Source organism: Podarcis gaigeae, assembly GCF_964106915.1.
Source record: "Podarcis gaigeae genome assembly, chromosome: 7".
NCBI classification, from domain to species: Eukaryota; Metazoa; Chordata; class Lepidosauria; order Squamata; family Lacertidae; genus Podarcis; species Podarcis gaigeae.
In genome coordinates, this window is record NC_139683.1 from 55,103,420 (window position 1) to 55,110,608 (window position 7,189).

The following is a 7,189-nucleotide window of genomic DNA, read 5'->3' on the forward strand; positions in this document are numbered from 1 at the left end:
AAAGAAGATGCACATAATCTTTGTACAGACTTATGAAATTCAGTTTGCTGCAATTTGTCAGCGCAAAGACAAAATCTGGGGCTGCCTATTGGTTCCTATAAACACAAGACTAGAGATATTAATCATTTCTCACAACAGACTTTTTCAGCATAAACGCAATTCTGCTACCACTTGAAAGTCTGATTTGGAGTGACATTTTACATCAATATATTTTACAAATTTTGGAGGAGGGGCAGGGTAAACATGGAATGAATGATTGAATCAATCAATGTGATGTACAGTATAGAAAATGGTGTATATATCAAATAGATCCTATTGGGTGTATATCTGCTTTTTAAATTGAATATGCATTGTCAGTATTTCATATTTAAAAATCAAACCCATTTGAAAAGTAGAATTGAATCAGGGCTACTTTGAAGAATATAGGCAGCTTTACATAATTAACGCCAACTTACTTATCTTTCTGATCTCAGTCCTGGGGTTAAGGTGGCATTTGCCAGTAGAGCATATCCTTGGGCCTTATGCTCAGTGAGGGGACACAGTAGCTGAACTGAGCATTCATCCTAAAGTGGTTTGCATGTAGTTTACTCTGAGTTCCATTTAACTAATACAGAGTGTTAACGCAGAATCATTAGAATAAACAGGAAATTCACTATTGAAGCGAATGACTAAGATCATATTGGCTTTAGTGCGTTTGGCTACTACACCACTGATTTTATCATTTTGAATAGCACAATCACAAGACAGCAACAAAATCTGGTATATTTCCCTTGCTTTCTGTGACTGGTCTGTTAGCCAGTAACCTTTTAGACATGTTTTAAAAAGTGTAATCTTTTCGTCATCTGCACATGCTGTTCTTTAGTTATATACTTGCAATATTGGGCAGTTGTTTTGGGAGCCATTTTCTCTGCTTGCATGTATGGGGAATTCATGTATGAAAACGGCTTATATTTTCATTGGGGTTAGGATAGGAAAACAAAAGTTTGGGATGTGATTAGATTTATAGCATAATCCTTTGCATGTTTAGTGGGGCTTTCTCCCATGTAAGTGTGCATAGGATTGCAGCGCTAGTTACTTCTTTTCTGTTTCTCTTTGAATTGTGAATCGCTGTATCATTGATGTTGGAGCAGGATTTCTCTGTTGTGATTGCAGTGCATATTTCAGGAAGAAAAGCCCTGTGAACTTAAAATTCACAGTATCATTGTATTAAATTTCATCTGTACAATGTGTCCATTTGAAATAACTTTTTGGTCTTGGTGATCTGTGCAATTCTTTTGTTTCAAGGAGGATTGCGCTTTTGTCTTAATGATTACGTTGCTATCTAGTAATGCCAAGGATGGGTGCTATTTTAAGTTGCTTATCATCTAATTACATATTAAAAGCACAAATTGTGTATGATGCTAGGGGGCACAATGTGGTAAGATGCACAGAATCACATTACACAGTTGTGTTGGTTTCCTTATGGCCTAGGACATAGCATCATGAAGAGTCCAGTAATACCTACTGTTTATTTCACTAGATTTCTGATCAAAGCCTTGTCTTAGAGAATAATATTTCCGTTGTAAGATATATTGCATGAAACCCTTGAAGATAAAAGGAAATACTTTTAAAATCAGGTATAAAATTGACCTATCATAGCCAGATAAATAATAAAAAGTATGAATTTTTGAGGCATTTGATTGTGGATACAGATACATAACTTCGTAAGGATAAAAATTAAAAAGTTGAGCAAGAAGGGAATTAATTGTATTTGCAACAATGGTTAATATGTATTACTGGCAAACTATCAACATATCTAATTGATATTATTGCTGCAAGTAAACTTTGAAATATAGGTATTTTTTAAAACTAGCAGTTATTACATAGTATTCAAAATGTGTTCTAAAAGTACTAATCCAGTAAGCCACCGCTGTAATGTTGTCTGGTGTGAGGTTATTATGCTTCAGTTCCCAATTGCGTAGAACAGGGATGGGGGACCCGTGGCCCTACAAATATTGTTAAACTCCAATTCCCATCAGTCTCAGTTATAGTCCAGAAACATATGGAAAGCCACTTGCTCCCCTTTTCTGATAACAGAACAAACTGTAAAAAACAACAACTGTTCCAACTTCCAACTGTATCTTCCTTTAACATGATATAACTGTTTCCCAAGAACAGTCATATGGGCAAGTTCTTAATCAGTAATAATCAATAGCTTAGGTGAAGCACTGAACTGCAAGAATTAATATTTTTTTAAAAAAATATTAAGCCAAGGCACACCTACAGAATATCTAGTGATATTTTACAAATATAACGTTGTATACTAATATTATAAATGTTGAAGTTTTAAAATTTCTCCTGCCTCCACAGGTGATCAGACTGAAAATAGAAAAAACCACATACCCATGATGTTAATGATACATGGGAGACGATGTTATCCTTGCGAAGTTGAGCGTTTTAAAAAGAAATAGCAGGAAGGTTTGAACACAATTAATACAAGTAGTGTTAATTGGATTTTAAACTATCTGGTCTTGCTGTAGGGTTAGGGTAGTATCTCCCCCAGGAACAAGGTAGTAACATTTTTAGCAGGTGTGTGCATGTGTAAAATGGTGGTGAAAATCAATAAGGAAATACAAGTATTGTCAGGTATTTTTTATGGATTTTCATGGAAGAGCTCATGTCCTGTATGCTTTTAGTAGTATTGAACAATGATGTTCTGTAAGGAATATGGCTGGACTTCATTACTGTTAAGTATGTATATTTTATAATGGCCCTGTTATTATTATAAAGGGTAGATTGCTCTGTGGTCCAGGTTCCTGACACTGGGTGTCATCTAATGCCCACTTGTGCACTGGAAATCTGCTTGTGCAGCAGGATCAGACCCTCCAAGTGTCCCTATTTTCCAACAATGTTCCTGATTTATAGACGTTGCCCCAGTTTCTGATCTGATCCCGGAATGTCCCACTTTTCCTTAGGATGTCCCCATTTTCATTGGAGAAATGTTGGAGGGTATGGAGATATGCAACCCCCAAGCCATCTGAAGGCAATCCTGTGTAGGGAAGTTTTTTTTTTTTTAATGAAAAAATGTTTTATTATTATTTTTTATATTTGTGGGCTGCCCAGCTGCCCAGAGTGGCTGGGGCAACCCAGTAACATTTGTTGGGTATACATAGTAAAATTATCATTATGGAATGGGACGTCACTATTTTCATTGGATAAATGTTGGAGGGTATGCAGGACCCTCTAGAGCAGATTTTGGAGGTGAGAAGGGGCTGCAGTGAGAGGGGAGAAAGGAGAAATAATGTTGTATGAGCAGATGTCCCCTCACCTTACACTGGATCTCACCCGTTGCCATGTAGTTATTTGTTTTTCTCATATTGTTGGATTGAACCAGATGCATTCCTTGGCTCATTTGAGACATCTCACCAAACCGTAGTAAAGAATTCACAAACTGTTTTGGTTTTTCCACCTTCCTCCAGAGACTACTGTACGAAGGGACACTGCAGTTCAGAGAGGCTAGAGGAAGATTCAGAATAGAACCCCTCAACCATAATTTGCACAATTGTGTTAAAGCGCAAACATTGGTTTGAGTTTTAAACTATTGCTAACACAAGGGCTTGTTTAACATAATGTCTGAATGGAGCCATTGACTTTGATTGTTAAATAAAAGAATAGATGTGGAAGGAAAGTGCTGCAAATTAGGCAGGAGAAGTTAACTCAGGTTAAACATTTCATCTTTCTTTGGCTTTCGTCTCCTCCTTTTCCCTGAACATTTGCACCTGGTGAAAATTATAGTGCAAGAAGATCTGAACCAGGAACATTGGCCTTCAGAATATACAGAATACCTTTCTTCTGCACAAAAACTCATTATGAAATTCCAGTCTTTGAAAAGTAAAAGTGGACATCAATTATTTTGGCAAGTTGTAAAAGTCTTGAGGCAAAAGCAGCTGAAAGCAAGAAGTCCAAGAGTTATTAAGCCAGGAACAGGAAATATACTAACCAATTGACAAACAGGGCCTATAACTTTTATATTTCAAGTACTGTACTCTTCTCACATTGCAAGTATTTATATCAAACGTCTCTAGCCAAATCCTGGGCCGGAAGGTACCGTTGACGCACCTCTCTCATATTGGAAAGAGACAGGATAAAAATAAACAAACATAAGTGAAATAAATTATTACACTGTGTGCAGGATCACATCTTTATGCTATTGGTGCTTAAATGAGGTTATGAGTGTCACAAGTTTTGTGTCTGAGGCGTCAATTCTGTTTCTTAAAAGTATTCCAACTGCCTTTCCTCCCCAAATCTCTGGTTTTGTAGCTGGAGGCCCTGATGCTCTCTGTGTTGCTGTCACTGTATATGCTGTGAAGGCAGTAAAAATGAGCACTAATCAATCTTTCAGAGCCAAGCAATGAGCATTAGGAGGCCACTATCCTGTGACTAAACACACCCCTTTTATGGAGTGTTGGTGCTAATAAAGGACAGCTTATTACTGAGGCAGAGACCAAAGCTTGGGTGAGGTCAACCATGACTGGCAGTCATCAGTCATTCTTAATGATACTTTTTCCCGTGCTTTCTAAGGGATTCTGAGCAGAGTGCAAATCATTTGGGGTCATCCATAGTTCATGTACCCACAGATGGTAAAGGTTTTGAAAGTCTTTGGTTTAAACTTGTACTTAAAAAGTGGGGGAATGGTTTTTTTCAAGTAGGCAAACAAACAAGCAAGCAAGCAAGCAAACACAAAAAACCCAATAGATTCCCCCCCCTCCCATGTTGTGTTTTCTTTCACTGTTAAAAGATGTTTTACACACTGGAGTGCTTGTGCATTATAAAGAACTACATAAATTTATTTTTTATGACGTCTGTCTTCTTTAATTATTACCTTTGATGTCTATTGGTGACTAAAGAGAGCTTAACAGGATTTCTCTCCCTTCTTAAATTTCGCAAAGTGAAACCCAGCCAGTCCCTGACAGATGTCTGTTCCTCACCTTCAGGATTATTTTATAAATCCCTTTCTGATGAGCGGAAGTGTCAAATCAAGGACAGGTCATAAAGTAAAAGTATAAACCTTTTAAAGAGAGACTCAAGTAATATATAAACATTCTGCACTCACTCTGAATTTTTTATGGTTTGGAAAATATATTTTGGTAAGAAGGTAGAAAAGTTTCAACCATTAGCTTGTGTGCATTTTTAGAAATGCATTATTTTGTTTTGTTCCTCGTACTCCTTCCTAATTTGATTTCAAGCATTCAAAGATAATAACTGTGCTTCAGATAGAACACGTCACTAGGACTTTTGGTTTTTTATGCACCTTTAAAAATACGACAATTGTACTGCGTTTCTATTTTTGTGTTTATTTAATTAATTTACATCTAATCACCCATTGTAGTATATCTTGGTTTGAAGGCTGTGAAGGCAGTGTGAATTTAGACAACAGCTGTCTCCCCCCTTTCCCCTTTTTATTAAAGTAAGCTTACTTTTTCTGAGATTTTAACTTCTGATACAAGTGTTAGTTTATTTTTACTTCTTAAAGCTGAGGTAAGCTGAAATCAACACCTTCTGGTTTCTTCTGTCAGTTCTGTATCACCACATATGGGGAAAACATGGTGTGTTGTGCATAAAATACAAAAGTTGTACTGATTTTTGTCTCATGCGCACTCTTAAAGGTTTGACTTGCAACATTCAGTGTTTCATGGATGATGGAGGTTTAGACAACTTCTTTTCAGTGTTTAGTGTTGTAAAATAAGCTGTATATTGCACAAGCTTATGAAATTGTAAACCACTTTGTGAGTGAAATGTGCTCTGAAAGGTGGGTAGAAATGCATTAAATAAATGGAAATACAGCACCTGGCATGTTGGTACTGATACATACAGCTTATTATGAATAAACAAAAATTGTTTGATAAAACATAATAAAAAACTAAGAATTCTGTTTGAGCTCAGACGCTTTAAAATGCACAAGTAGAAATATTTTCCTTTTATATTCTGTGTGCAATGGCTCCTTCTTGGTATGTAATCCCATTCATTTTTAAACCCATAAAATAAAAACCTTTTTTTATTTTGTCCCATAGTTGCCCAGCGAGTGAGATGCTTTTGGTAATTCTACCAGTAAACGGATTTCTGGTGTTGGTTGGAAAATATGTGCAGCTTTCATAAACAATAGAAAATACAATCAAATAGTGCTGTACCTATGATAAGAAGTGGTCCTTGTTGAAGCTTTATTCAAGAAAGCACTTAAAGATGAGGGTGTTTATGTATTTAAATTTAAGAATATGCCTTAAGTGCTTTCCTGAATTTGGGCCAATGTGCCTGATGCTTCCTCCTGTTTGAGACCAGATGTCATAAGAAAGAAATCAGGCCTCATCATGGGCCTGATTCTTTTGCTTATTGCATACAGTCCTCACTTGTTAAGTGTTTCTGTCTTTACATATGCAGGTTAGTAGAACAGCTTACGTTAGGAATGATGGGCCAGAAAACAAAGCAAAATGCCCCTTTAATAAGAGCCTGGACATTTGCATAGCACTTATTCTCTTTGCTCAGGGTACTGCCTTCTGTTCCTATACCATAGTAGGAAGAGGTTGCAGTTGCCACGTCCTGTAATTCCACAACCCTTTAGTTGACACTTAGATATGAGCTTGCAGCTGCCTAGGTCGTAGGAGCCAATTCCTAGGGGCCAAGGTCCCTTCAGCCCCCCCTAAAATATTTGAGGAGGCCGGTGGCCTTCAACGTTGATGGGCATTGCCTTCAAATGGTGTGCATGTGCCGTGTCTTGTGATTGATTATACCGGGCAGACCTTGCCTGCTTCCCCTATTTTATTCAAGTTGGTGCCCATGGCCTAGATACACCCCCCCACACACCAACTACTTGGTGGCCAATTAACCATGGATTAAAATCTTTTGGTTATAATCCAAAAATTCTCTGGGATTGATGCACACAATAGAGGATTTTTTCATTTTGTTGAATCGTACTGGCACACTCAGTGCTGAGGTTTTGGAGTGGGAGTCTTTGATTCATGTAAAGAATCTGGGTATGTGTTTGAAACCTTTGGGTTTGGGTGAATGTGTGAACAACCTCAAATGATTCAAGGCCTGAGAGTGGTCCTCCTATAAGGTTTGCAGAGTCCATGGTACATGAGGGCCCACAGGCCCACCCAAATATATATCTTAAAGATATAAAGTATTTAATATATATTTATCTTAATACGTCATA

General features: G+C 37.2%; 1 protein-coding gene across 5 annotated transcripts in view; it reads left to right on the plus strand.

The window, feature by feature from the left end:
* Positions 1–7,189, plus strand: part of TSHZ1 (teashirt zinc finger homeobox 1) — an 84,385-nt gene that overhangs the window by 12,247 nt on the left and 64,949 nt on the right. Inside the window, exon 1 of one of the 5 annotated variants that reach the window (XM_083746886.1) lies at positions 6,989–7,007. The exons of the other annotated variants lie outside the window; for them this stretch is intronic. The gene's annotated coding sequence lies outside the window, so the exon portion shown is untranslated. Of the gene's footprint in view, positions 1–6,988; positions 7,008–7,189 lie in introns of those variants that run through there. 5 annotated transcript variants of the gene reach the window in all.